The sequence below is a fragment of the Phyllobates terribilis genome, unplaced genomic scaffold (genome assembly GCF_046119375.1).
Source record: "Phyllobates terribilis strain yellow unplaced genomic scaffold, ASM4611937v1 Scaffold_10__3_contigs__length_209671492, whole genome shotgun sequence".
In the NCBI taxonomy this organism is placed as follows: domain Eukaryota; kingdom Metazoa; phylum Chordata; class Amphibia; order Anura; family Dendrobatidae; genus Phyllobates; species Phyllobates terribilis.
The window spans coordinates 148,197,575-148,225,207 of NW_027362770.1; the positions used below are offsets into that span (position 1 = coordinate 148,197,575).

General features: G+C 48.7%; 1 pseudogene; it reads left to right on the plus strand.

Moving 5' to 3' along the window:
• LOC141164059 (DNA-directed RNA polymerase III subunit RPC2-like) overlaps window positions 1–27,633 on the plus strand; it is a 338,189-nt pseudogene that overhangs the window by 113,457 nt on the left and 197,099 nt on the right.

A 27,633-nucleotide genomic window follows, 5' to 3' on the forward strand; every position in this document is an offset into this window, starting at 1 on the left:
AAAAACCATATACTCTCCTTAACACTTAATCCCCAATGCCAATGTCTCCTGAAATAAATAAAAAATAATAAACCACCATAATCCTCACCTGTCCGCCGTTGTCCATATAATTCTAGTTTCTCACGCAGATCTCACTGATAGCACAGCCACATCCGGAGATGTGACTGTGCTATCTGGCAGCCCGGCAATACACTGACAGGAGCGGGGTCGCTCCCGCAGTGTATTGCGAGGAGCTGCCGGCAGAGAGGTCACACGAGTTCATCAGCATGATGAGCTCATGCATCATCACTTACTGCACTGCTGCGTGAGAAAATTCCCACACAACAGTGCTGCCGTAAGTGAGGTCACCGGAGCTCGCAGCTGATTGAACTCTAGTGACCTCGCTCCCGGCAGCTCAGCGCTGTACCCTGACAGAAGTGATTACATTCCTGTCAATGTATAGCCTGCTGTTTTGTAGAGAAGTCACTGAGTGACTGCTGATGTGACTGTCCTACAAATGATCGCCGTGGGACACTTGGGATTATGTCATCGCAGCGGACAGGTGAGGGATATGTTTTTTTTTTATTTTTGGTTTCTTACAGCCAGGAGATGAGGGCTTCGGGGATGAGGCGTTAGGTGAGTATACGGTGTTTTTTATTTTTAAATAAATTATTAAAACCGTGTGGACTTTTATTTAAAGTAATAATTTATTCTGCCCGTGTCTTTGTTTCAAAATATTGACTATGGTGTTAGTAATGGGGGCGTTTTATAGACTCCCTCCAATACTTATCTGGGCTTCATGTCAGTCACCAATACAAGGCTGACATGAACACCAACCCTATTACCCCACTCGCCACCGCTACACGGCAGTGGGAAGAGCGGAGGCTAAGTGCCAGAATTGGCACATCTTATAGATGCACCATTTTTGGGGCTGCTGAGGGCTGATATCATTAGCCTCTGAGGGGCCAGGATCCATGGCCCCTTCCCTGGCTATTAATATAAGCTCACAGCTGTTTGTTTAGCCTTTTCTGGTTAGATTTTTTTAGCCTCCTGGTTGGCTTCTTCCGTGCACTTGTGAGTAGACTTGTATCCGGACAGCAGTGGCTTCTTACACAACTTGATCTTCAGCTTTTACTTTTCAGTAGCTGTTCTGCACTCCATTTTGACTTCACAACACCTGGTACTGTTCACCTGATCCAGAATCTGCTGCGTTTTAAGACTTTCGATGGGGGCCACTTTCGCTGGCTGCTTTGGATTTTTTTGTGGGCATAGCGAATGAAAGCTGATAATATGGATCATCGGAGCGACAAAATGATGCCCACAAGTCGTTGTCGTCCCCGTGGCCTGAATTACTCTCTTCACTCCAAGAGTTCTCATCGACCAAGTTCCACTCCAAGGTCCTCGTCGTACTTGGACCCTAGAGTCCAGGACTCTTGCATACCGCTGTCCATAAACATCAAACTTTTAACACTGCCCCTTTCAGACTCCTCCTTTGGCACGTAGATCATAGACATGGTGACTGGGTTGGTATAAGTATGAAGCAGCGTTTCTAATGTGTTTTTTATAGTACAGAAAAGCTTTGATTCTGAACTGAAAGTATCTGAAGTTTTTATATTTATATTTTTTAGGCTCCACATAGAAACCTCCAGAGGAAAAAAAGCAACAAAACCGCACAGTTCAGCAGCATCTTGAGACCACAGGGGGCGCAGTTGTTATGAAATCTCATCCATTTTGCTTGGACAGTTAAATACAACAGAATGTCTGTGCAAAAAAAAGCAGCAGAAAATGCACAACATTTACACTACATGTGAACACAGTCTAAATGTCCAAGCAAAGTGGATGTGATTCCATGAAATCTCTTCCCTCGGTGCTTCTAAAGACGTGACTGAACTGTGCAGTTTTTGTACTTTTTTCTCTGTATGCGTCTATGTAGAGCTTAAAAAAAAAAAAACACTGTTGCATTTTTAAGCGCAGAATCAAAGCTTCTCTGTATTATTAAAAAAGCATTAAAAATGGGGATTGACATCTACACCAAAAACTCATCAAATAAGGGGGCAAATACGCAATAATCAGAGAACATTGTTATTGCGTCGTGTAGAGATGTGCATAAAAAAACGCAGTAGAGAACACACAGCATCAACGCTAGGTCTGAGCCTCAGCGTTACATTTTTATTACTTTTTTTTTTTTGGTTTAATAGAGCAAAAATATCAATGACGCCATTTTTTTATGCCATTTATTGATCCCCATAAATAATCTGATCGCTTCTCCTATGTTTATCATTTTGGCCTGTGGCTCGTAGCTAGAGCTGCTGCCTGTGGACATGAGATTGCGAGTTTGAGTCTCTGATCACAAGAGAAAGGAATAGCTTATTTAATTTGTCAGAGCAGAGAGCTGAGCCCCTAATATCCTCCCCCGAGAAGGAGGATGAGCCAAGCAACGGCGTGCCGGGACAACCCTCAAGTCGGGACAGTCCCACTGAATCCGGGATGGTTGGGAGCTATGGACTTGGCAGTATCGTCAGTGAGCCGGCTGCTGTGCTCACTGACAGTGTCACCCCCGGCCCCAGCACTGCTGTCTAGAGCCCATCCGGAATTCAGACATCCATCACAGCACTTTATTAGTGCAAACTCACCTGCAAAAACTTTGTCGAAATTAAAATCATGGACCTTAAAGCCAAAAAACACCAGGTCTTTGCTGACTGTCAGGCCACGTGCACAGTATTTGGTCAGTTTTTTCCTCCGTATTTGTAAGCCAAAAACCAGGAGTGGAACAATCAGGAAAAGTATAATGGAAAACAAGCACTCTCATGGTTTTGGCTTACAAATGCTAATGTAAAATACTGAACGTGTGAACGTAGCCTAAGGCGTGAAATGACCAAAGATTGTCTCTTTTGAGAGCTCAGACGTATTATGGGCTACTTTAGTCTAAAATGTGGCCAAATGCAATCAAATGGTTCGGTGGGCATAGGAAAGTCCATCAATATCTGATGTGGTGGGGCTCTCAAACTGTAAACCCCCACTAATTATTTTCTTCCAGCTCCGGTGGGGGTGCCTGATGTCGAACCCTCACAGATTTTATATTGGTGACCTATTCTAAGAATAGCTCATCAATATCATATGCTCGGAGAACCACTGGATAGGGCATGGGTAGAAATGATAGACCTACTACAGGAGGCTGGCAGCCACATGACGGGTGGTGGGCACCACCATTTACATGAAGAGAGTGTGGAGCCACCAACTTGGGGGTTACTAAATCTCTTGAATTGACATATTAAAACGTTGTTGTGTAATTCTGATGTTAAAATGAGTCCAGCTAAAGAGTGGGAAAGCTCAGGAGTCCAAGTGTATTTAACCTTCTCCCACCCAGCATGATTGGCAGCTGCAGCTTGAACCGAGCAGTGTGAGATCTCAACAGCAGGGAGTGGGGACACAGAGGAGCTATCAGGCTAGGTGTGTGGAGATTCAGCCACAGGGTAGAGGGACACTGAGGAGCTGTCAGGCTAGGTGTGTGGAGATTCAGCAGCAGGGTGGAGGGACACTGAGGAGCTGTCAGGCTAGGTGTGTAGAGATTCAGCAGCAGGGTGGAGGGACACTGAGGAGCTGTCAGGCTAGCTGTGTGGAGATTCAGCAGCAGAGTGGAGGAACACTGAGGAGCTGTCAGGCTAGCTGTGTGGAGAAGCGGTCTGTCAGCTAGTTGGGTGAAAATTCAGCAGCATGGGAGGAAGGACACTGAGAAGCTGTCAGTTAGTTACACTTGATGGGTGGAGATCCAACAGCAGGGAGGAGATACCCAGATGAGAAATCTGTTCCAAACGTGGTTTCTAATTTGTATAACTCAGTACAATTATTTCCTTAACATGTGACAATACATGCATGGCCACTTCTCCATTAGCGGATGTGATTGGCACTTGCCGGATCTGTAAGGAATCCTCTGACCAGACATTAATATCCGATATCATGTATGAATTATTTTTTGGCACAGCCTCGTAACATCTGATAATAAAATGGTCTTTTAAAACCATTTTCTTTGTGTTTGCAATTACCGTACATGTCTGGTTACAGTATCGGCATGAGCTGCTTCTGAGGCTGCCGGGTATTCGGTCCGGGGAGTGTTTGTCGCTGTACGTGCTCCCTGCACTCAGAGAGGCTTTAACTCATCCGCTCCGGTCCTGTCCTCTGATGATCAGTCATCGCTATACACCGAAGAGGCCGCGGGCGCCGCTCTTGATCCTTCATAAATGGTTTTTGATCACTGCTGCTCCCGGTTATGTTTGCTACACATGGGGAGAAGGCGGCTTAATTAGTTTATTTTTTGCTTACTATAGACTTTCCCTTTTATTATGTATTGTATGCAGTCATTTTAAAGGGATACCCCACCTTTTTATATGTAGGACAAATACTTCTTTGTTAATGGTGACCCAAAGGTGAAGTGAACTATTCTCCTTTTGGGGAGAAACTGATACTGATTGCTTATTCTAAGGCTACCGTATGTTCTTCATCCGAAAAAATGGTCCGATCGTGCTGGCCGCCACTTTTTTGGCCCCTATCCCGGCCAGAGTGGGAACGTTTTTTCTTGGGAGGTGGAGAATTTTTTTTTTTAAAAAAAGAAAGGACCCATAGACTTGAATGGCTGAGTTCGATCCGATAATCATGCACGCTGCTATATTTTTCTTTGGACTGCTTGGTCTATGGAAAAAATTGAAAATGTTCATGGCCTCATTGAATAACATTGGTCAGAGCGTGATCCATCAAAACATCGAAAACTATGGTCATCTGCACGAGCCCTAAGAATAAGTCATCAATATTTTATACCTGGGCAAACCCCTTTTAAAGGCAGACCATTAATTTTAAAGGCTTCACAACATACTAGGCCTTATTAATCAAAGCTGTGTGTTGCTCCTAGCAACCAATCAGAGCTTGGGTCTCATTTCCTAAACTGATTTAAGAAAATGAAAGCGGAGTTCTGATTGGTTGCCGGGGAAAACAAAGACAGCTTTACAATGGCAGTTTTGATAAATTAGGCCCCCTGAGTTTTAGGCCCAAACTCTGGTTGCTATTGGTAACAAAGACAGTTTAACTGTCAGGGTCACCAGTAAAGTCATTAATTTGCCACCCCAACAAGCCGGTGTGTAGGTTTGGTGAGGATGAAGGTGGGGGGCGGCCAGACATGGCACCTCCGCTAGAATTTCGTTGTCAGCCAAGCGTTTCGGCCACCTCATTCATTTCTGTATCCCACCATTGTAACATAATATTCGGTGTAATCACCTCCCCCCAACAACAGGCGAAATCCCAATGATGTCCGCCAGGTTCTGGTGAACGACAAAAAAAAAGTAATTTTTCTTTATATTTGTTGTTTATTTTTACTACTATACTTCTGTTCACATGCCGTAGTGTTTAACCCCCCGCACTAAAACTGATAGCAAATCGCTTTTAATGGCTTCCACTATTGTGCGGCCGACTCTGCCAGATGGCCGGGGTCTTACACGCGTCAAACTAGTGCCTGAGAGTAATTCCATCAACTAGCGCGGCATTAACATAAGCAAATGTCATTAAACGAGCACGACCCAAAATAACAACCAAAAATAAAAATACCATCCATTTTTTTTTTCTATTCCTATAGGCGATGGGTGTCGAAAGTGACCAAGAAATTGTCCAAATGATTGGAACGGAGGAGCACGTGATGGCCGCATTCGGGCCAAGCTTGGAGGAGTGCCAGAAAGCACAGATCTTCACCCAGCTGCAGGTGGGATTTTTTTTTATGTATGTTATGTTTTGTCTTTTATTTTTTTTCTTTATTTTATTTTTTTAATATTTACTTCTTTATTTCACTTTATGCTGTTGGTATGCAGCCTGCAATACAAAGCCTAACTAGGCAGAGAGAGAAGCTCAATTACAAGGCTTTTACGTTGGGCTTAACACTAAATAAAGTTTTATTGTTTGTAGTTTTTTTATGCTTTTGATGTGACCCATTTGACTAGCCTTAAAATACTACGTGTGTTTCCAATTACACCATTTTTTTTCTAGCATTTTAGATGCATAAATTTGTATTTTGAGACATTTGACTTTGACATTCACTGATTTTATTATACTTTTTTATTTTTTGTAAATCTATCTGCAAAATGTGCACTATTCTAGAAGACATGGAAGTACCAGACAATTTGACATCTACCAAGTTTTAGATTTTTATTTTTTTCCTTCCTGTTTTCTGAACTATTGAAATGTCCTATTTGACACTATTCTTTATTCTGTAAAAAATAAATAAATATATGTGTGTAAAATATATATATTATATATACACACACACACACACACACATACACATACACACACATATATACACACACATATATGCACACTCATATACATATATATATAATATATGTGGGTGTGTGTGTACATACATACATACGGTGGGCCATTTATATGGATACACCTAAATTAAATGGGAATGGTTGGTGATATCAACTTCCTGTTTGTGGCACATTAGTATATGGGAGGAAGAAAACTTTTCCAGATGGGTGGTGACTATGGCAGCCATTTTGAAGTCTGCCATTTTGGATCCAACTTTATTTTTTTCAATGGGAAGAGGGTCATGTGACACATCAATCTTATTGAGAATTGCATAAGAAAAACAATGGTGTGCTTGGTTTTAACGTAACTTTATTCTTTCATGTGTTTTTTACAAGTTTATGACCACTTATAAAATGTGTTCAAAGTGCTGCCCATTGTGTTGGATTGTCAGTGCAACCCTCTTCTCCCACTCTTGACACACTGATAGCAACACCGCAGAAGAAATCCTAGCACAGGCTTCCAGTATCCGTTGTTTCAGATGCTGCACATCTCGTATCTTCACAGCATAGACAATTGCCTTCAGATGACCCCAAAGATAAAAGTCTAAGGGGTTCAGATCGGGAGACCTTGGTGGCCATTCAACTGGCCACCGACGACCAATCCACTTTCCAGGAAACTCTTTCCAGGAAACTGAGGTTTTCCAACAAGATGGTGCACCACCACATTATAGGTGTCAGGTCCGAGCATTCCTACATGAACAGTTTCTTGGAAAGTGGATTGGTCGTCGTGGGCCAGTTGACCGTGCAGTAACTGAGGCAGTGACCCAAACAAGTCCAACATAAACAGCTTTATTCAGCGACACACGGGTAAACAGAAAAGTCCTCTGGTTCGCAGCCGAGTTAACATGAGTCCATAAACAACGGTTACCGTGGGCAACGGCCGCGCCGGGCCGCTCAGAGCCTGACGGGTGCAGAGCCTTCCCAGGCTTAGGTTCAGCTACTCACAGGCCCGCCGAGCTTTCCTGCTAAGCTCCTAGCAGGTCCCAACACTGAACAACACTAATCCTTAGTGCAGGGTTTTTAAAGGACCTGTGGCAAGAGCCACTGGAAAACCCGGGTTGGAGGGTGGTGGCCGCCCCACTGCCTTCCTGTAGCCTCCTCCAGAAATGAAGGCCTTGCCGGGTTTTACTAATCTGCCTTAGCCAGATAGCATTGACCTGGTCAGGCTCACATTCATTCGTGCATTGCAGCCGCAGGGCCAAAGCAAGTGGACTTAGGGGATGGTGGATGGGGACCGTGGGAACGATGGGTGGGGGCTATGGAAGTCCATGGCATATCATAGTCCTCTTTCTCGCAGCCTATGGCATGCATTCACATACTGCGCTGCTATCTCCACCGCACGCTCTTCTTCCCCCAGCAGGATATGTTTTCTCTTCCTCCTTCATGGAACTGAAGTTCGGGAAGAGATTTGTGAGTCTCCTGAAGTGAGTGTCCCTCACTGGTGCATGTGTAGCAGGAAGTGGGTCTCATCCTCCAGGGCCTCCAGGTCACAGTGTGGGCACAGTCTGTCCTCTCTGGGCTTGTAGCTCTGCCTGTGCCGGCCGACCTCGATGGCCAGATTGTGGGCACTGAGTCTATAGCGGCTCAGGATCTGGCGGTCTCTGGGGTCCGAGAGTTTCTCCAGATATGGAGCCAGTCTGTATTCTCTCTGTAGGCTTTGGTATATGGTCAGTTTCTGTGAGGCGTTGATATTGTTCCTCCAGTCACCAACGTATCTCTCCTGGGCCTCCTCTACCATCTTCCTGATTCTGGCTTTTGTCAGGCTGCTGTGGTTGTTCTTTTGGTCAGGTTGGGTTTGGGTGGGCTGTTCCGTGGGTCCTGGTTTGTTTGACCCCCTTACATGTAGCAGTGCTTTATAGTGATGGGAGCTTGGATTGCTACTATGTAGGTGAGCCTGGAAGGACCACATCCTCTTCAGGACTGCTAGGTGCAGTGGGAATCTGTGCAGCTCAGCCTGACATGCACTGTTGGTGGTGCTCCGATGTGTATGTGTGTGCATATATATATATATATATATATATATATATATATATATATAATATATTAGTATTATAGTGTGTGCGTGTATACACACCCCCCCACCCCAAAAGAAACCAACTTCTATACAAGGGGTATCCCATTAGTACAGACAGTGTCCTTATGCCATATAAGGGCATGTAAGTGTCATTGATATTGGATTCCTGATTATCCAGGGAAGAAGAGCGCTTCTTCTCTTAAAGGAGCACCTATACCCACCTCCGGTACCGCCGCCGTTCCAGCAGTGTCGGCAGTGGCTCTCCTGGGGATCACGTGACATTGGCCGCAGGGATGGTGTGACATAACACTGTCATGCAATCCCCAGGAGAGTCAGTGCCGAGACAGCTGGAACGGCATCGCAGGTGAGTATTGGGGTGTTGTTATTGTATAAGGGGGAAACATATAAATTGAGAAGGAGTTGTTCAAGTTGATGTAGAAATGTGTATCTACCTACAGTCCTTGGTTCGAAGAAAGTTTGTCCAAGTGGAACAACCCCTTTTAAGTCTAGGGCAACATGGCTTCCATTTTTTTCTATAAGGATGTAAAGTCACGAGCATCGATGCAATTAATGCAAACACAGCTGGAATGACTATTGTCTTTTTTTCCCTTTTTATTACAGGCTTTAAAGTACATTGGTAATAAAGTCAGAAGGCCGAGGATGTGGGGAGGAGGACCAAAAAAGTCAAGAGTGGAAGAAGCTCGGGAGCTCCTGGCGTCGACCATACTGGCTCATGTACCGGTACGTAACCTACTGCTGACTGATGGTTAGAGTACGGATCGCCTATCTTATGGATCTATCAATTTTTTACCTTTTTTGGTTAATTTCTGGTTTAACCTCCTTACGAGAGTTTTCCCAAGATGGTAAGTTATCCTCTATTCAATGGATCACTGGGTCGGACCCCCAGCGATCTAGAGAACAAGGCTCTGTGGGGATGGAGCCTGCTCACCTTCACTCAATTCATTGTCTATGGGACTACCAGAGATAGCAGAGTACTGCTTGTGACCCCCAATGGTCAGTAAGTTATCACCTATCCTATGGTTATGAATAAATTAATATCTTTAAGGATAACCTTTCTTGTCTCAAAATGCTATTAGTATGCGGATATAGGGTTAATAGTGTTAGTGCTGTTTTCGTCCACATTACTGAAGGCATGGCTAATGGGAGAAAATGAACTGTATTTCTCCCAGGAGCTGCCGGCTTTCAGTCATAGGGGTGTGCATGGAGGGGCTACAATCACTCCTCACAGCATTCTGAGCTGCAGCTGCAATCACGGCACAGAACTTCGATTGACAGCTAGCTCTAAATAGATGTGCTGCAGAACGAGCTGTCAATCAAGATGCCGGGGCTTGCTTACAGGCGTGTGATGATGTAGCCGCTTCCGGCACACCTCTATGACTGAAAGCCGGCGGCTCCCGGGAGAAATAAAGTTAATTTTCTCCTGGTGGTCATGCTTTCAGTAATGTTGCTGGACAGCATAGTAATGCTGTTAACTTACAGATTAACTCTATACCTACAGGTTAATAGTGTTTGGGGACATGACCTGTTCCCTTTAAGGAGTGAGCCACTTTGGCCTTAGTCATTGTCTCAACTCTGCAAGTATTACCTACCAAACTCTGAGAACTGGGCTCTGAAATGCCTTCTTAGAATGAAGCACTGTTCTTGGCTATCTCCGCCAGACCCATGGAAAAGGGTCCTACGCTCAGGATAACGGCGGTGGTCCAACCACTGGGATAACTGATAACTTACCGATTCGGGACAACTCTTATAGGCACCAAGGCCTTAATCCATCAGAGCTTTCACATCAGAATTCTGGCGAAAAAAAGTTACAAAATGTTGGTGCAACGCGGGTTTTCTTTAAAACTTTGCGATGGAGTCCACAGGTCCTGACGTCTGGGGGCGCACACCCTAAATAAACACTGAAGGCGCCATAAGATGCTTTTAGGTCTCTGCTGCACCTCTGCTTCAAGTTTTTTGTTGTCATATTCTTTTTTGATCGGGCCGAAAGAAATGGTGCCACGTTCCATATTACTCAATGTTCGCTTTCCATTACCATTACTTCTACGGGAACCTATATAGGTAATATGGAGCCAGTTTGCCGACAGCTATGTAATGTGGAGCCGCAGAACACAGATCCATAGATATATTAAAGGAAAACTATCTGGGTTGTAATTTTGGTTTTAATGTCCTGATTGTGAACTTTGGTGACGGAGCTATAACTTTTGTCTTGTTGATTATATTACCGATTCATCGTCATCTTCCCTTATTCTATAGGTGAAAGAATTCAACTTCAGGGCTAAGTGCATCTACACGGCGGTGATGGTCCGGAGAGTCATCTTGGCTCAAGGAGAAAATAAGGTCGACGATCGAGATTATTATGGGAACAAGAGGTTGGAGTTGGCAGGACAGGTAGGGTCATCCTTTAGTTCACGGTATAGAAATAGTGAAAAACACATGACTTAAAAAAAAACATAAATAAATGGCTAGTGATACTAATTTAGTGTTTCCCATACTTTTTAGTCATGTGATGCCTTTACCAAATATTTTTTTACAAATGGCCAAGAAACATACTTTGACAGGACCAGCAGACCTCCTGATGGAAGGGTTGGGCATGTTGGATTTCAACATGCCTAATTTTTTGTTCACATTGGAGATAAATCTCATCTAAAGTGTTATGGCAGCGGCTTATTCCGCTCTTACCATTGCTTGGTATGTGTATCGGATATCAGGCAAGATGATGGACATCGAAACGTGCAGCTTACCCGACAGGCAAGCTGTAAGGCTACCATAATGGCTGCAGAAAGAGTAAGATGTACACTGCTCAAAAAAATAAAGGGAACACTTAAACAATTGAATATAACTCCAAGTAAATCAAACTTCTGTGAAATCAAAGTGTCCACTTAGGAAGCAACACTGATTGACAATCAATTTCACATGCTGTTGTGCAAATGGAATAGACAATAGATGGAAATTATGGGCAATTATCAAGACACACTCAATAAAGGAGTGGTTCTGCAGGTGGGGACCACAGACCACATCTCAGTACCAATGCCTTCTGGCTGATGTTCTGGTCACTTTTGAATGTTGGTTGTGCTTTCACACTCGTGGTAGCATGAGATGGACTCTACAACTCACAGAAGTTGCTCAGGTAGTACAGCTCATCCAGTATGGCACATTAATGCGAGCTGTGGCAAGAAGGTTTGCTGTGTCTTGTCAGCGTAGTATCCAGAGGCTGGAGGCACTACCAGGATACAGGCCAGTACACCAGGAGACTTGGAGGGGGCCGTAGGAGGGCAACAACCCAGCAGCAGGACCGCTACCTCCGCCTTTGTGCACGGAGGAACAGGAGAAGCACTGCCAGAGCCCTGCAAAATGACCTCCAGCAGGCCACAAATGTGCATGTGTCTGCTCAAACGGTTAGAAACTGACTCCATGAGGGTGGTATGAGGGCCCGACGTCCACAGATGGGGGTTGTGCTCATAGTCCAACACTGTGCAGGACGCTTGGCATTTGCCACAGAACACCAGGATTGGCAAAGTCGCCACTGGTGCCCTGTGCTCTTCACAGATGAAAGCAGGTTCACACTGAGCACATGGGACAGACGTGACGGAGTCTGGAGATGCCGTGGAGAGCGATCTGCTGCCTGCAACATCCTTCAGCATGACCGGTTTGGCTGTGGGTCAGTAATGGTGTGGGGTGGCATTTCTTTGGAGGGCGGCACAGCCCTCCATGTGCTCGCCAGAGGTAGCCTGACTGCCATTAGGTACCGAGATGAGATCCTCAGACCCCTTGTGAGACCATATGCTGGTGCGGTTGGCCCTGGGTTCCTCCTAATGCAGGACAATGCCAGACCTCATGTGGCTGGAGTGTGTCAGCAGATCCTGCAAGATGAAGGCATTGAAGCTATGGACTGGCCCGCCCGTTCCCCAGACCTGAATCCGATGGAGCACATCTGGGACATCATGTCTCGCTCCATCCACCAACGTCACGTTGCACCACAGACTGTCCAGGAGTTGGCGGATGCTTTAGTCCAGGTCTGGGAGGAGATCCCACAGGAAACCATCCGCAACCTCATCAGGAGCATGCCCAGGCGTTGTAGGGAGGTCATACAGGCACGTGGAGGCCACACACAATACTGAGCCTCATTTTGCCTTGTTTTAAGGACATTACATCAAAGTTGGATCCGCCTGTAGTGTGTTTTTCCACTTTAATTTTGGGGGTGACTCCAAATCCAGGCTTCCATTGGATAATACATTTGATTTCCATTGATGATTTTTGTGTGATTTTGTTGTCAGCACATTCAACTTTGTACAGAACAAAGTATTCAATGAGAATATTTCATTCATTCAGATCTAGGATGTGTTATTTGAGTGTTCCCTTTATTTTTTTGAGCAGTGTATGTGTGACTGATATTTGTGGACATCTGAATTAGTGAGGTCATTGGGGGTCTTTCAGGCATCTATTTCCTTCTTTTTCACTTTTCTGAAATGTAATACACTTTCTTGTCATCCTAAACCTAAAGTGGCGTGTTTCACCTGCATATCCGCATGGCCATTGTGAGTCGTCTCGCGATCTTGCAGATGAGACAGCTGTTTGCAGCATTAATGAGGTGTAACAATTATATGCATTGCGTCCTGTCATGTGGTGCAATACTATATGTAGTCCTAGTCACCAAAAAAACTGATGAAACCCATTCTATATACATAAAATATTAAAATTGGTCTTTCTTTGTAACAACACTTGTAATGTGTCCATAATGTATAAACAATGTTAGATCAGTGGTGGTCCGAATGCTACAACCCCCACTAATGGCTAAATTGGATTAGTTCAGGGCTGCACTTAATTTCCAAACAAAGTTTTTGAGGGGTCTGTGGGATATTTCTCCCCTTAATCCAGGAGAGTATTTATGCGGAGATGATGGAGAGGCCGGGCTCACAATCTCTTTTCTCGTTCATCCCATTGGTGTTGGATGCGGTTGAGGTTCGGGCTCTGTGCGGCCGGTCTTGTTCTTCCACCAAACTTCCCCAACCATGTCTTTATGGACCTTGTGCACTGGGCACAGTCATGGGGAACAGAAAATGGTCATCCCCAAACTGTTGCCACAAAGCTGGAAGCATTGAGATTTCCCTAAACTGGAACTAAAAGGTGACCCATTAAAAAGAAGAAAAAAAAAAAAAGCTAAGCCTCCTCCACAAAACTGTACAGCAGGCACAATGCGGTCAGACGGGTCACATTCTCTTGGCATTCACCAAACCAAGACTCGTCCATCAGACGCCAGATAGAGAAGTGTGATCCGTAACTGCACAGGACACATCTCCTCCAGAGTCCAGCCTTGGCGGCTTTACACCACTCCATCCGACGCTCTGCATTGTGCTTGGTGATGTACAGCTGCATGTAGCTGCTCGGCCAAGAAGCTCCCGGGGGGGCGCAGTGTTTGTGCTGATGTTAATACCAGAGGAGGTCTGGAGTCAGCAGAGCGTTGGTGACTTTTCTGCCCTTTTTGTTCCTCCGCGCTCGGCCCCCGGCTCTGTAACGTTACGGGGTCTTCACTTCGTGACTGAGTTGCTGCGGTTCCTATCACTCGCAGGTGATGGGGGGAGATTTAGAAGGGAATAAAAAAAGTCTTGTTACACAAGTGGCTCCTATTATAGGACTGTTCTGATATCAGTGGTATCTTTACCAGCAGCCATTGTGTTACATGTTACTAAAGGCAGAAGGCATGGCTGCGGGCCGACTGTCCTACACCGGAGAAGTGCGTGGTGGCCGGATGTCCTACGCCGGAGAATGGCTGAGGGGGCCGGATGTCCTACGCCGGAGAATGGCTGGGGGGGCCGGATGTCGTACGCTATTTAAGTTTTACATTACTTCTCTATTGCTCTTAAATTAAGTCCAATCTCTATTGCAAGACCACCCACCCTTGATGCAAATTACTACAGCTTCCTTTCCTAACCCTAGAAAAAAGCAAAACCGTTTCCATTTGAACCAATCAGATTGCAGTTCTCCACTTTTTAATCTCCCTTTAAAATAGAAGTGAAGGAGTAATCTGAATGGTCACTCAAAGTATCTCCTCCGCTTTTTCCTTGCAGCGGTTTGGATGAACCTCCACAACTGTCTATATAAATGTCAATGAAGTATTGCAAAAATTGTAATAAATGCCTTGCTTTTTAATTTATTATTTCTTTGGATCGTCTCGATTATATCGGCCCATTTTAATTTTCTAATGTTTTCCTGCACAAATTCCCCTGTTCTTTCTATATAATCTGAACCTAGCAGCAATTTCAGAAACATTATTATATATTTTTTTTGGTTTTGAGCTTCTGCAGTGAAATGTTCAGTTCATACTGTTGCAAAGAAAAGGGGGAAAAAAACCAATTCTCAATGTGTTCAGATCACCGGAAGAGACGTCTCCTCCAACAATGGCGCGCGTAAGACTGTATTGTGTCTCCTAAGAAAGGGAAGAATAGCGAATGATGTGATGTTTCTGCTAATTTCACACCCCATGGGAAATAGAAGTATGAGACGGGCTCCAGCTTCAGATAACAGATGTGGACCCATAAGCCGAACCGGTTTTTCTTTTTTGTCCCCAGAGGATTGGGGTAGGCCCTTCGCCAGCGGAGGTGTTAGCAAGACCTACCGATTGGAGACTTAATCTTTTCACCTTGCGTCTCTCTCTTCTTAACGTGTTCATTATTTGTGAAGCATTGCCCTGTCTCTTTTGTCTCGGAGTATTTTTCTCTGTCTAATGCAGCTTGCTTTGTGAGGACGAGATATGGCGCAGGCCTCGAAATCCACCACCTTGCACGGCAAGGGATTTCTTCCTGGTGACAAAAGACTAGCGCACTGACTTCAGAGATTGCCTAATCCCAGCTGTCCTGATAATGTAATTAAGGCCGCCTAATGTCTTTAATTTTGCAAACCGGTTTGTCTGAAAAGGAGAATTTGGCACTCTAAAAGCTCGAGCGCTAAATAGCAATCTCAAGGCGCCTAATTAGAATTCTCTGACATTAAGCTAATTGGTGAAACTGTTGCTGCGGCTTAAACTCTTTCATATTTTCTTCCCTCCATCTTTTTATTTATTATTGACGTCTTATGAACTGTAAAGTCTTTTGATAAATGCAAATTGAAAAATGTTACGACTGTTAACCTTTGAAGTCACCGTGTTGCTTCTTTAAGCTGTGCCAGGACGCTTAAAGGGAATCTGTCGGTAGGATCAACCCTCCTAAGTCGTCTATATGGGCATGTAGGTCATAGGAAGCTGAATAAAACGATACCTTGATATCTGCGATCCAATGTATTATTCCTGAGAAATCCATGTTTTTCTTAATATGTAAATGAGCTGTTAAGATCTATGGGCGGGGCATAGAGAATTTGCCGCCAGAGCTTATTTTAAATGAAAGGGGGCATTTTTAAAAGTGTGAGACAAGTAGATCAGGAGAGCAGACTGTCAGTCATTATATGTTTCACACTGATAACGTCCCCAAAGTCAGGAGGCAGATTCTCAGGGAGATCCATGTCCGGCCCATAGATCTTAACAGCTCATTTACATATTAAGAAAAAATTTAATTTCTCTGGAATAAGACATCGGATCTCAGATATCAATGTATCATTTTATTCAGCTTCTTGTGACCTACATGCACATATAGACGGATTAGAAGGGTTGATCATACTGACAGATTCCCTTTAAGTAATGATTGTTATACAGGGTGGGCCATTTATATGGATACACCTAAATTAAATGGGAATGGTTGGTAATATCAACTTCCTGTTTGTGGCACATTAGTATATGGGAGGGGGAAAACTTTTCCAGATGGGTGGTGACCATGGCGGCCATTTTGAAGTCTGCTATTTTGGATCCAACTTTATTTTTTTCTATAGGAAGCAGGTCATGTGACACATCAGATCTATTGAGAATTTCAGAAGAAAAACAATGGTGTGCTTGGTTTTAATGTAACTTTATTCATTCATGGGTTTTGTACAAGTTTATGACCACTTATAAAATGTGTTCAAAGTGCTGCCCATTGTGTTGGATTGTCAATGCAACCCTCTTCTCCCACTCCTGACACACTGATAGCAACACCGCAGAAGAAATGCTAGCACAGGCTTCCAGTATCCGTTGTTTCTGATGCTGCACATCGCGTATCTTCACAGCATAGACAATTGCCTTCAGATGACCCCAAAGATAAAAGTCTAAGGGGGTCAGATCAGGAGACCTTGGTGGCCATTCAACTGGCCCATGACGACCAATCCACTTTCCAGGAAACTCTTCATGTAGGAATGCTCGGACCTGACACCCATGATGTGGTGGTGCACCATCTTGTTGGAAAAACTCAGGGAACGTGCCATCTTCAGTGCATAAAGAGGACAACACATCATCATGTAGCAACTTCAGATATCCAGTGGCATTGAGGTCTCCATTGATGAAGAATGGCCCCACTATTTTTGTACCCCATATACCACACCATACATCAAGATACGAGATTTGCAGCATCTGAAACAACGGATCCAAAATGGCAGACTTCAAAATGGCCGCCATGGTCACTACCCATCTGGAAAAGTTTTCCCCCTCCCATATACTAATGTGCCACAAACAGGAAGTTGATATCACCAACCATTCCCATTTAATTTGGGTGTATCCATATAAATGGCCCACCGTGTATTTACAGTTGTGCCAGATTTGTCCACTAGGGGCACTTTAAAAAATAAAAAAAAAATAGATTAGGAAGGAAGTGAGCAGCGAGTTAGTCTTTTGGAAGCTGGAAAAATGTGTAAGGAGCGACGCATTTGGGACCAGCGCAAAATTATGATGCCTAGACGAACAGGACAGATCATCTCAAAAGAATGGCAAGTCTAGCGGGAGTGTCCCTGGCTATACACTTGACAAAGTCACAGCTTTTGTTGGTGCACTTCCCATCCATGGAGGCCCCAGCTCTGTAAGTTTCTACATGGCCCTAGTATAGTAAATTAATAATAAATAGATTTTAAGAACTCGCCAATCGATCCCACAATCCTCCTCCATCCCCACTGGTTGTGTATGTGAGCGCTGCAGCCAATCATCGGCTGCTGCTGTGAAGTGCCAAAATGCCCAAAGAAAAGGACAGAGGAACAGAGCCAACTGGATGGAGGAGTGTCGGGTGATCAATAGGTGAATAAAAATTATGTACTATACTGGGGGTGTGGAAAACCACGTTTAGCCTATAGGGCTTAAAGGATCCACTTCTGACACGTGCCAATTGTTCTTGAGCGCCATGAAGGCTCTCTGAAAAATGGGAGGCCACCTGGAAAGTTTGAGACATCTGAACCTGCCAAAGCATCCCCGGAGAGAAGCACTCTCCCCCTCCCATTAATCAGTAAAATGAATTGGCAGAGGTGATCAGCTGAGGGTTACCTCTGCCCGTCTTCTCTTCCCCACCCTCCAGGGGATAACTCACTTTAAATCAGATTTTGTGGCTCCCTGAGGGTTTACTGTTTTTATTCATTTTTTTACATCGCAGCTGCTCTCGCTCTTATTTGAAGATTTGTTCAAGAAGTTTAACTCCGAGATGAAGAAGATCGCCGACCAGGTCATCCCGAAGCAAAGAGCTGCTCAGTTCGACGTGGTGAAACACATACGCCAAGACCAGATCACCAATGGCATGGTTAATGCCATCTCTACGGTAAGGAGAGGATGGAAAGAAGAGACCTAGCACTTAACTTTCACCGACCATTTCAGGATCTTTACAGACCAGTAATGGTCACTTAACTGGTACGTTGCCATACTGAGACTTCTTCCAAAGTCAGGTCCTCAAGTTATTTACTCACTTAGCCTTCTATCCCCTATATACTACCATGGGCTCCTTGACTTTTAGGAAGCGAGGACATTTTCGTGAGGTTATGCCAACTTCTGGATCCCCATAATGATGCTCCCCAGCACCAGATATGCACTAACCTATGATGGCAAGCTTTGGATCCCTTGTTTCTTACTGTGATTCAGCAACCACCTCTGTAGTTTGTGACCACCAGACCAGAATCTTTCAGTCCTCCTACTTTTTGCCAGCATCTAGGCAGTAGGTTTTTCCCAACATGAGCATTGTTGAGCCGTGCTGATTAATCAAGAGGAGCCAGGGATGCCGGCAGATAAGAGGAGGTTCTCCGGGCTCTGGTCTGGTGACCTCAGACTACCGATGTGAACAGTGGACCAGAGACCTCTGAGGGGAATTCAAGTTTCTTGGCACAAAACATAAGTTACCAATGGACATATTGACCTCGCTGGATTGTCACAGGTTTGTTAACCTTTTTTCTATTCATTTAGGGAATCTCTGAAGAGATTAAAATGGATCATCAGGGTGTGACGCAGGTGCTCTCACGATTGTCCTTCATATCCGCCTTGGGAATGATGACAAGAATATCATCCCAGTTTGAAAAGACGAGAAAAGTCAGTGGTCCTCGATCCTTGCAGCCTTCGCAGTGGGGTATGCTGTGCCCGTCCGATACTCCTGAAGGAGAGGTAAGCATTTCCTGAGGATTTGTAATTGCAATAGGCTGTTCATTATTAACACACTTCAGACGTGTTCTCCTTTTATCTTGTTTTAGGCTTGCGATCTAGTGAAAAATCTTGCTCTAATGACGCACATCACAACGGACATGGAGGACGCCCTATCATTAAATTGGCCGGTAATCTTGGAGTCGAAGATGTCAATCTGCTGTGTGGTGAAGAACTGGCATACTCGAACATCTTTACTGTGTTCCTCAATGGTAATTTACATCTTAAGTCGACCCATATAGAGTAGGGCAAAAACATTCCCAGGACCCTGGACCACAAGCAACATGAGTAGTCCATGGCCACCAGACCAGAGTCCTCCAAACCTTCTACTGCCTTTCAGCATCCCTAGTGCCTCCACTGATTAAAAGGCCCAGCTCTGTACATGCATGTTGCCAATGAGGAGGTTCTCAGGACTCTGTCTGGTGGCCACTGAACCCGGGGCCATGCAAAGTTTTTTTTTTTTTTTTTTTTTTTTTTTTGGCTCAACTCTAATTGCATACATGTTTATAGCAAATATGAAACTTTTGCTTCCCCCCTGCAAAAATATCAAATTGTGGTAAGGTCTTCAGGACAGTAAAGATGGCCACACACTTAGGATGGCTGTTAGCCAAAGTCATTCAGCTATTTTCCAGGAGTACAAAAACATTAAAGAACTTGTCCCCTACTTTATATGAACCCCCCCAATGTATCCCCCCGGGGCCCATAAGACTTTTTGTAAATACCTTGGGTTGTACTTTCTGCCTGTAAGCGGCGCTATCGCTGGCCGCTCAGAGGCATCACGTGACCCGTCAATGATGTCACGTCAAGTGAGGCGTGACATCAGTGACGCGCTCCCCGCGGTGGATGCTGGGTTGTGGGCGGGGTTACCCTGTGCGTCACACCCAGCATCCACCGCGCGCTTTCCCAGTGAATGAGGAGAGGGAGATCGCGCGGTGGATGCCGGGTGTGACGCACTGGGTAACCCCGTCCACAGCCCATTTTCCACCGTGGAACACAGAAGTGAGTACCCCCTGCTGCAGCAGGAACTTGACTTCACATCAGCGTATGTCAGAGCCGGCTGCAGCCAGGGGTCACGTGATGCCTGTGAGCGGCCAGTGATAGCGCCACTCACAAGTAGAAAAGGCACCACAAGGTATTTAGAGAAACACTTATGGGCCAGGGAGGAATACATTGGGGGATCATATAAAGTAGTGGACAACCCCTTTAAGTAAATTGTTTTTCAGGTTATCTATCACATGAGATCCTCCCTGGTATGAAAAGAATGATATAAAAGTGTATGCAAATTCTTTAGAAATATATTTTAAAGTGAAGGGGTTCTCCAGGACCTTATACGGCGAAGGAGGGGTTCTCCAGGACCTTTTACGGCGAAGGAGGGGGGGGTTCTTCCAGGCCCTTTTCCGGGGAAGGGTAGGTTCTTCCAGGCCCTTTTCCGGGGAAGGGTGCGTTCTTCCAGGCCCTTTTCCGGGGAAGGGTGGGTTCTTCCAGGGCCCTTAATCAGGGGGCTTTCCTATTATAGGACGTTTCCAGGAGAAAGGCCGTGCTATTTCGAGCTGAAACATGAATGGGCTGACTCAATCTGTCGCAGCACCAGAGGAAAGTTTGGGTGCCAAACCTCCCAGGCAATTACCAATCCTTCCAAATATAATCATAATTGGAGGCAGCAAAAAAGAAAAAGTGATAAATAGTTCACTTTTGATATCCCATTGTGGCGATGTTTCAGTTTATGGTGAGAAAGGTTTACACCGTGAACCGAAATGTCACCACATTGGGCATTTACAACTTCACTATTTTTGACTTTTTTGGAGTGCTGGCTCAGATTATGACTAGATTTACTATTATGTCTATCTTAACTGTCTATGTACTATAGGTTAACATTTATTTTCCATTTTAAGGAAACATTCTCGGCGTTATTCGCGAGCACCAGAAGTTGGTGAACACCTTCCGATTAATGAGAAGAGCGGGCTACATCAACGAATTTGTCTCCATCTCCACCAACCTTTCGGACAGATGTGTGTACATCTCCTCTGATGGAGGCCGGCTCTGCAGGTAATTATTAGATATAAAGGGGTTGTCCAGCGCCGCTCATATCTGCATCGGGTGGTGACATTGCTCTGAGAGATACCAGACAGATTTTTCCTGGGTCTCCTGTATTCTGCGTCTCTGTGATCCGCGTGTAGTGTGTTATATAGGACCTATACTATATGAGTGCCCCTATCAGAGACCGACCCCCATAACACTAGTGATGTAACTTGGACTCTGTGTATACAGCGCCCCCTATTGTCCCTGTTTCTGCAGCAGCTGCCTCCATGTTATTGCAGATGAGACACTTTATTATGTGCCGGATCAGCAGCCAAGTCTGGTTCTAGTTCTGGAATATTGAGCGTCGGCGATCACTCTCATCATTGTCACTGTGTAGGGTGAAGTGCACACAAATAAAACACAACACAATATATTATTTGTAATTTTTTATTTTTTTTTTAAATAGCAATAAGCAACATTGTAATGAAAATATTACAAGCCCTTTTAATAAAGTAAAGGTCACAATGACTCTCAGGTCAGGCCCGATGGAGACTACAGAACTTGCTGCGGACATTGCGGACCTGATGAGAGCCACTGGACCCAAAAATCCAGAGGAAGGCGAAGAAACCCCCCTAGAGGGGAAAAAAATTCCTTCCTGACCCCAGTTCTGGCGATCGGATATCTCCCTGGATCTCGTCTGACTTGCTGCATATTGCTGTATATCTGTACGTTAGGGGCGGACACAGCCAGAAGAGGCCCCTGTGCCAGAGCAGTATATGGACCTGTTACAGTCCAATAACTCATCATAATGCACAATTCACCGGCGACCGCGACCAATCAGCAGAGCGGTGTTTAAATTTGGCGCCAATAATGCTGATTGGTTGCGGCCGGCGACCTCGACCAATCAGCACAGTAGTGTTTAAATGTTGCGCCAAGATCGCTGATTGGTTGCGGCCGCTGTTTAAATGTGGCGCCAAAATCGCTGATTGGTCGAGGGCAGCGGCCGCGACCAATCAGCACAGCGATGTTTAAATTTTGCGCTAAGATCACCAATCAGCGAATTGTATTGGTGAGGACCGGGGAGCGGAATCGTATTGGTGAGGATCGGGGAGCGTCGCTGCCTGTGCGGCTACTTCCGCTGCGAGAAGCCGGGAGATGAGCGGCTGCTCACAGCAGAAGTATCCCGACCGGCAGCGACGCTCCCCGGTCCTCCCTTGACACCCTAGCCGCATGGAGGTCAGCGGCGCCGCCGCCGGTCGGGATACTTCTGCTAGTGGCTGGGAGATGAGCGCCTCGCGCCGCCTCATCTCCCGGCTGCATCGCCGCTGACCTCCGTCCGGCAGATGAGCCGCTAACGGCCGCCATCTTTTTCTCAAATCCCGCGTCGCTGATTGGCCGCGGCCAGACCAATGAGCGACGCGGGATTTCCTGGACAGACTGACTGACAGACTGACTGACTGACAGACGGGATAAGACGATTATATATATAGATGAGGGCTGACCCTGGAAAGAAAGACATGCAACCTGCTTATAGGCGCTCATAATCTAGTACAGTGAATACTCTGCCAGTACAAGCTTACAGACTAATATACTATATATACTCTGCAAGATCAAGACCCCCATACATAGTAGATAAGTCGGCTGAACCCACTGATTTTGGAGGGAACATCCGACCACCTCATGTGTATGCGACTTTCTCCCAACAGATGATATCAGGAGAGAGAAGGATCCGGCATGTTGAATTTTAACATTTTTGGCGCAGAGATAAGATGCCATTGACTCTTATCGGGGACTGTTGGTCAATGTCAAGGTGTCCGTTGCATTGCATGGAGCGTCATTTTTATTTTTGGCAAAAATAATAGAGGCTCCTAATGGCCTCCATAGAAGTGACTTGGTTCTGAGGACGTTAAAGGAATTATCCGGTCTTTTAATAATGATCAACTCTCCTTTTGAATAGGGGCTGATCTGCAGTACCCAGCAGTGGCCACTACACTGTGAATGGAGCTGTGTAGTGCAGTTCCGTAAAGTGTTAACCTCCAACCACCGGTGGCGCTAAACAGCTGATAAGTGGGGGTCCAACACTCGGCATTCCTACTTATCTGACACTGATGACCAATCACAAGGATAGATCATCAATATCTTGTGACCGGACAACCACTTTAAGACTGATGAGTGGTAAACGACAGGATGACTAGTAGGTAATAAATAATTACCCGTTTTCCAGTGTCTGGCAAGTCCCTATAAAAGACTTAACCTTTAGTAGATATCACCTACTGCTCTATGTACTAAAGAAACACACAGGAATCCATATTGGAATTCCTGACCGCATCAAAACTGCTGACAACAGAGAACACAAGCATTTTGCAAATAATTTTGTTACAAAACGCTATGGTTTGTGAACATTAATGGCAAGAATAGCCAACAATGGAGACTCATCGAGTCTCAACCTGGCCATCCTTGTCTATATTAAAACATGGATGTAATAGAGGGCGATATCCAACTAAGACCTCCCTCTGTTAACCACAGTGACAAGCCAATGCAAAGAGCAGCTCAAGTTCTGGCAGAAACATCCATGTATTACATAGAATGGGTGACTATCACCGGGGACCATATAATACTGAACGAGTCCTGGAGAGGCTGCTACTTCCCCCAGCGGAAACAGATGATTGCTGGTGATTTTAGCTACTGATTGCCTGCGAGTCCACATGTAAGGAAGGGATTGTCCAGATAATGCGAGAACATGTTCTTAACAGGGTTTGCACTATGTCCCGATTCATCAGGACTGGTGTTATGCCCATCAGTCTCTATGAAGATTAAGATAGAGTAAGGTGCATCAAATTCTTAATGAATTCAGCTGCCTTGCACCACTTCTCAAAATGTTATGGGTGGAGCACATTTTTTACATAATTTATGCTACTTTTGTGGCTTAAATTGTGATGAATTTGTCGGTCGCAACGCCTCCTCTCAGCTCTTTCCTTTTCAAAAAGCTGGCGGAGCTGGTATAAATAAGTCACAATTTTTGTGCAATTACGAGTTGTAAAAATTTTTTTGTGTCCGTTCAAAGAGCTCAGACCGCATTAAGTCTGCCTTGTGTCTTGTGTGTAGGGTCGGCCCCCCCTCGGGTCTGGTCTCGTGTGTTGGGCCTCCCGCCTTGGGTCTGGTCTCGTGTGTTGGTCCTCCCGCCTTGGGTCTGGCCTCGTGTCTTGTGTGTTGGGCCACCCGCCTCAGGTCTGGCCTCATGTCTGGTGTGTTGGACCGCCCGCCTCGGGCCTGGCCTCGTGTCTGGTGTGTTGGGCCGCCCGCCTCTGGTCTGGCCTCGTGTCTGCTGTGGTGGGCTGCCCGCCTCTGGTCTGGCCTCGTGTCTGCTGTGTTGGGCTGCCCGCCTCGTGTCTGGTGTGTTGGGCTGCCCGCCTCGTGTCTGGTGTGTTGGGCAGCCCGCCTAGTGTCTGGTGTGTTGTGTCTTTGGCCTCGGGCCCTTTGGCCGGGCTTTGGCCTCGGGCCCCTTGGCCTCGTGTCTGGTGTGTTGGGCCGCCCGCCTCGTGTCTGGTGTGTTGGGTCTTTGGCCTCGGGCCCTTTGGCTGGGCTTTGGCCTCGGGCCCTTTGGCTGGGCTTTGGCCTCGGGCCCTTTGGCTGGGCTTTGGCCTCGGGCCCTTTGGCCGGGCTTTGGCCTCGGGGCATTTGGCCGGGCTTTGGCCTCTGGCCCTTTGGCCAGGCTTTGGCCTCGGGCCCTTAGCCACCCGCCTCCGGGAATGGCCTTGGGCCACCTGGTTTCGGGCCCCTTAGCCGGGCTTTTGCCTCGGGCCCCTTGGACGAGCTTGCCTGCCCGCCTCTGGCCAATTGGCCGCCAGCCTCGGGAATGGCCTCCGGCCCCCTGGTTTCGGGCCTCGGGCCCCTTGACCGGGCTTTTGCCTCGGGCCCCTCGGTCGAGCTTGCCTGCCCGTCTCGGGCCCCTTGGCCTCCCGCCTCGGGAATGGCCTCGGGGCCCCTTGGCCGCCTGCCTCGGGAATGGCCTCTGGCCCCCTGGTTTCGGGTCCCTTGGCCGGGCTTTGGCCTCGGGCCCCTCGGTCGAGCTTGCCTGCCCGCCTCGGGCCCCTTGGCCGCCCGCCTCGGGAATGGCCTCGGGCCCCTTGGCCGCCTGCCTCGGGAATGGCCTCAGGCCCCTTGGCCACCCGCCTCGGGAATGGCCTCGGGCCCCTTGGCCGCCCGCCTCGGGAATGGTCTCGGGCCCCTTGGCCACCCGCCTCGGGAATGGCCTCTGGCCCCCTGGTTTCGGGCCCCTTGGCCGGGCTTTGGCCTCGGGCCCCTTGGCTGAGCTTACCTGCCCCCTTGGCCGCCCGCCTCGGGAATGGCCTCGGGCCCCTTGGCCGCCCGCCTCGGGCCCCTTGACCGCCCGCCTCGGGAATGGTCTCGGGCCCCTTGGCCGCCCGCCTCGGGAATGGTCTCGGGCCCCTTGGCCGCCCGCCTCGGGAATGGTCTCGGGCCCCTTGGCCGCCCGCCTCGGGAATGGCCTCGGGCCCCTTGGCCGCCCTCCTCGGGAATGGCCTCGGGCCCCTTGTCCTGCCTCAGGAATGGCCTCTGGCCCCATGGTTTCAGGCCCCTTGGCCAGGCTTTAGCCTCGGGCCCCTCGGCCGAGCTTACCTGCCCGCCTAGGGCCCCTTGACCTACCGCCTCGGGAATGGCCTCGGGCCCCTTGGCCTCCTGCCTCGGGAATAGCCTCTGGCCCCCTGGTTTCGGGCCCCTTGGCCGGGCTTTGGCCTCGGGCCCCTCGGCCGAGCTTACCTGCCCACCGAGGGCCCTTTAGCCTCCCGCCTCGGGAATGGCCTCTGGCCCCCAGGTTTTGGGACCCTTGACCGGGCTTTGGCCTCGGGTCCTTTGGCCGCCCGCCTCGGGAATGGCCTCGGGCCTCCTGGTTTGGGGCCCCTTGGCCGGGCTTTGGCCACAGGGCCCCTCAGTTAAGCTTGCCTGCCCGCGTCGGGCCCCTTGGCTGCCCGCCTCAGGAATGGCCTCGGGCCCCTTGGCCGCCCGCCTCGGGAATGGCCTCAGGCCCCTTGGCCGCCCGCCACGGTAATAGCCTCTGGCCCCCTGGTTTCGGGCCCCTTGGCCGGGCTTTGGCCTCGGGCCCCTCGGCAGAGCTTACCTGCCCGCCTCGGGCCCCTTGGCCGCCCGCCTTGGAAATGGCCTCGGGCCCCTGGGCTGCCCGCCTCGGGAATGGCCTCTGGCCCCCTGGTTTCGGGCCCCTTGGCCAGGCTTTGGCCTCGGACCCCTCGGCCGAGCTTACCTGCCCGCCTCGGGCCCCTTGGCCGCCCGCCTTGGGAATGGCCTCTGGCCCCCTGGTTTCGGGTCCCTTGGCCGGGCTTTGGCCTCGGGCCCCTCGGTCGAGCTTGCCTGCCCACCTCGGGAATGGACTCGGGCCCCTTGGCCGCCCGCCTCGGGAATGGCCTCGGGCCCCTTGGCCGCCCGCCTCGGGAATGGCCTCAGGCCTCCTGGTTTCGGGCCACTGGGCCGGGCCTTGGCCTCGGGCCCCTTGGCCGCCCACCTCGGGAATGACCTCAGACCCCTTGGCCGCCCGCCTTGGGAAAGGCCTCGGGCCCCTTGGCCGCCCGCCTCAGGAATGGCCTCGGACCCCTTGGCCGCCCACCTCGGGAATGGCCTCTGGACCCCTGGTTTTGGGCCCCTGGGTCGAGCTTGGCCGCCAGCCTCGGGAATGGCCTCGGGCCTCCTGGTATCGGGCCCCTTGGCCGGGCTTTGGTCCCTGGCCGCCCGCCTCGGGAATGGCCTCGGGCCCCTTGGCCGGGCTTTGGCCTCGGGCCCCTCGGCCGAGCTTACCTGCCCACCTAGGGCCCTTTAGCCTCCCGCCTCGGGAATGGCCTCGGGCCCCTTGGCCGCCCGCCTTGGGAATGGCCTCTGGCCCCCTGGTTTCGGGACCCTTGACCGGGCTTTGGCCTCGGGTCCTTTGGCCGCCCGCCTCGGGAATGGCCTCGGGCCTCCTGGTTTGGGGCCCCTGGGTCGAGCTTGGCCGCCAGCCTCGGGAATGGCCTCGGGCCTCCTGGTATCGGGCCCCTTGGCCGGGCTTTGGTCCCTGGCCGCCCGCCTCGGGCCCCTTGGCCGGGCTTTGGCCTCGGGCCCCTCAGTCGAGCTTGCCTGCCCGCCTCAGGCCCCTTGGCTGCCCGCCTCAGGAATGGCCTCGGGCCCCTTGGCCGCCCGCCTTGGGAATGGCCTCGGGCCCCTTGGCCGCCCGCCACGGTAATAGCCTCTGGCCCCCTGGTTTCGGGCCCCTTGGCCGGGCTTTGGCCTCGGGCCCCTCGGCAGAGCTTACCTGCCCGCCTCGGGCCCCTTGGCCGCCCACCTTGGAAATGGCCTCGGGCCCCTGGGCTGCCCGCCTCGGGAACGGCCTCGGGCCCCTTGGCCGCCCGCCTCGGGAATGGCCTCAGGCCTCCTGGTTTCGGGCCTCTGGATTCTGGCCCCTTGGCCGGGCTTTGGCCTCGGGCCCCTTGGCTGCCCACCTCGGGAATGACCTCAGACCCATTGGCCGCCCTCCTCAAGAATGGCCTCGGACCCCTTTGCCGCCCACCTCGGGAATGGCCTCTGGCCCCCTGGTTTCGGGCCCCTTGGCCGGGCTTTGGCCTTGGGCCCCTCGGTCGAGCTTGCCTGACCGCCTCGGGAATGGCCTCGGGCCTCCTGGTATCAGGCCCCTTGGCCGGGCTTTGGCCTCGGGCCCCTTGGCCGCTCACCTCAGGAATGGCCTCGGGCCC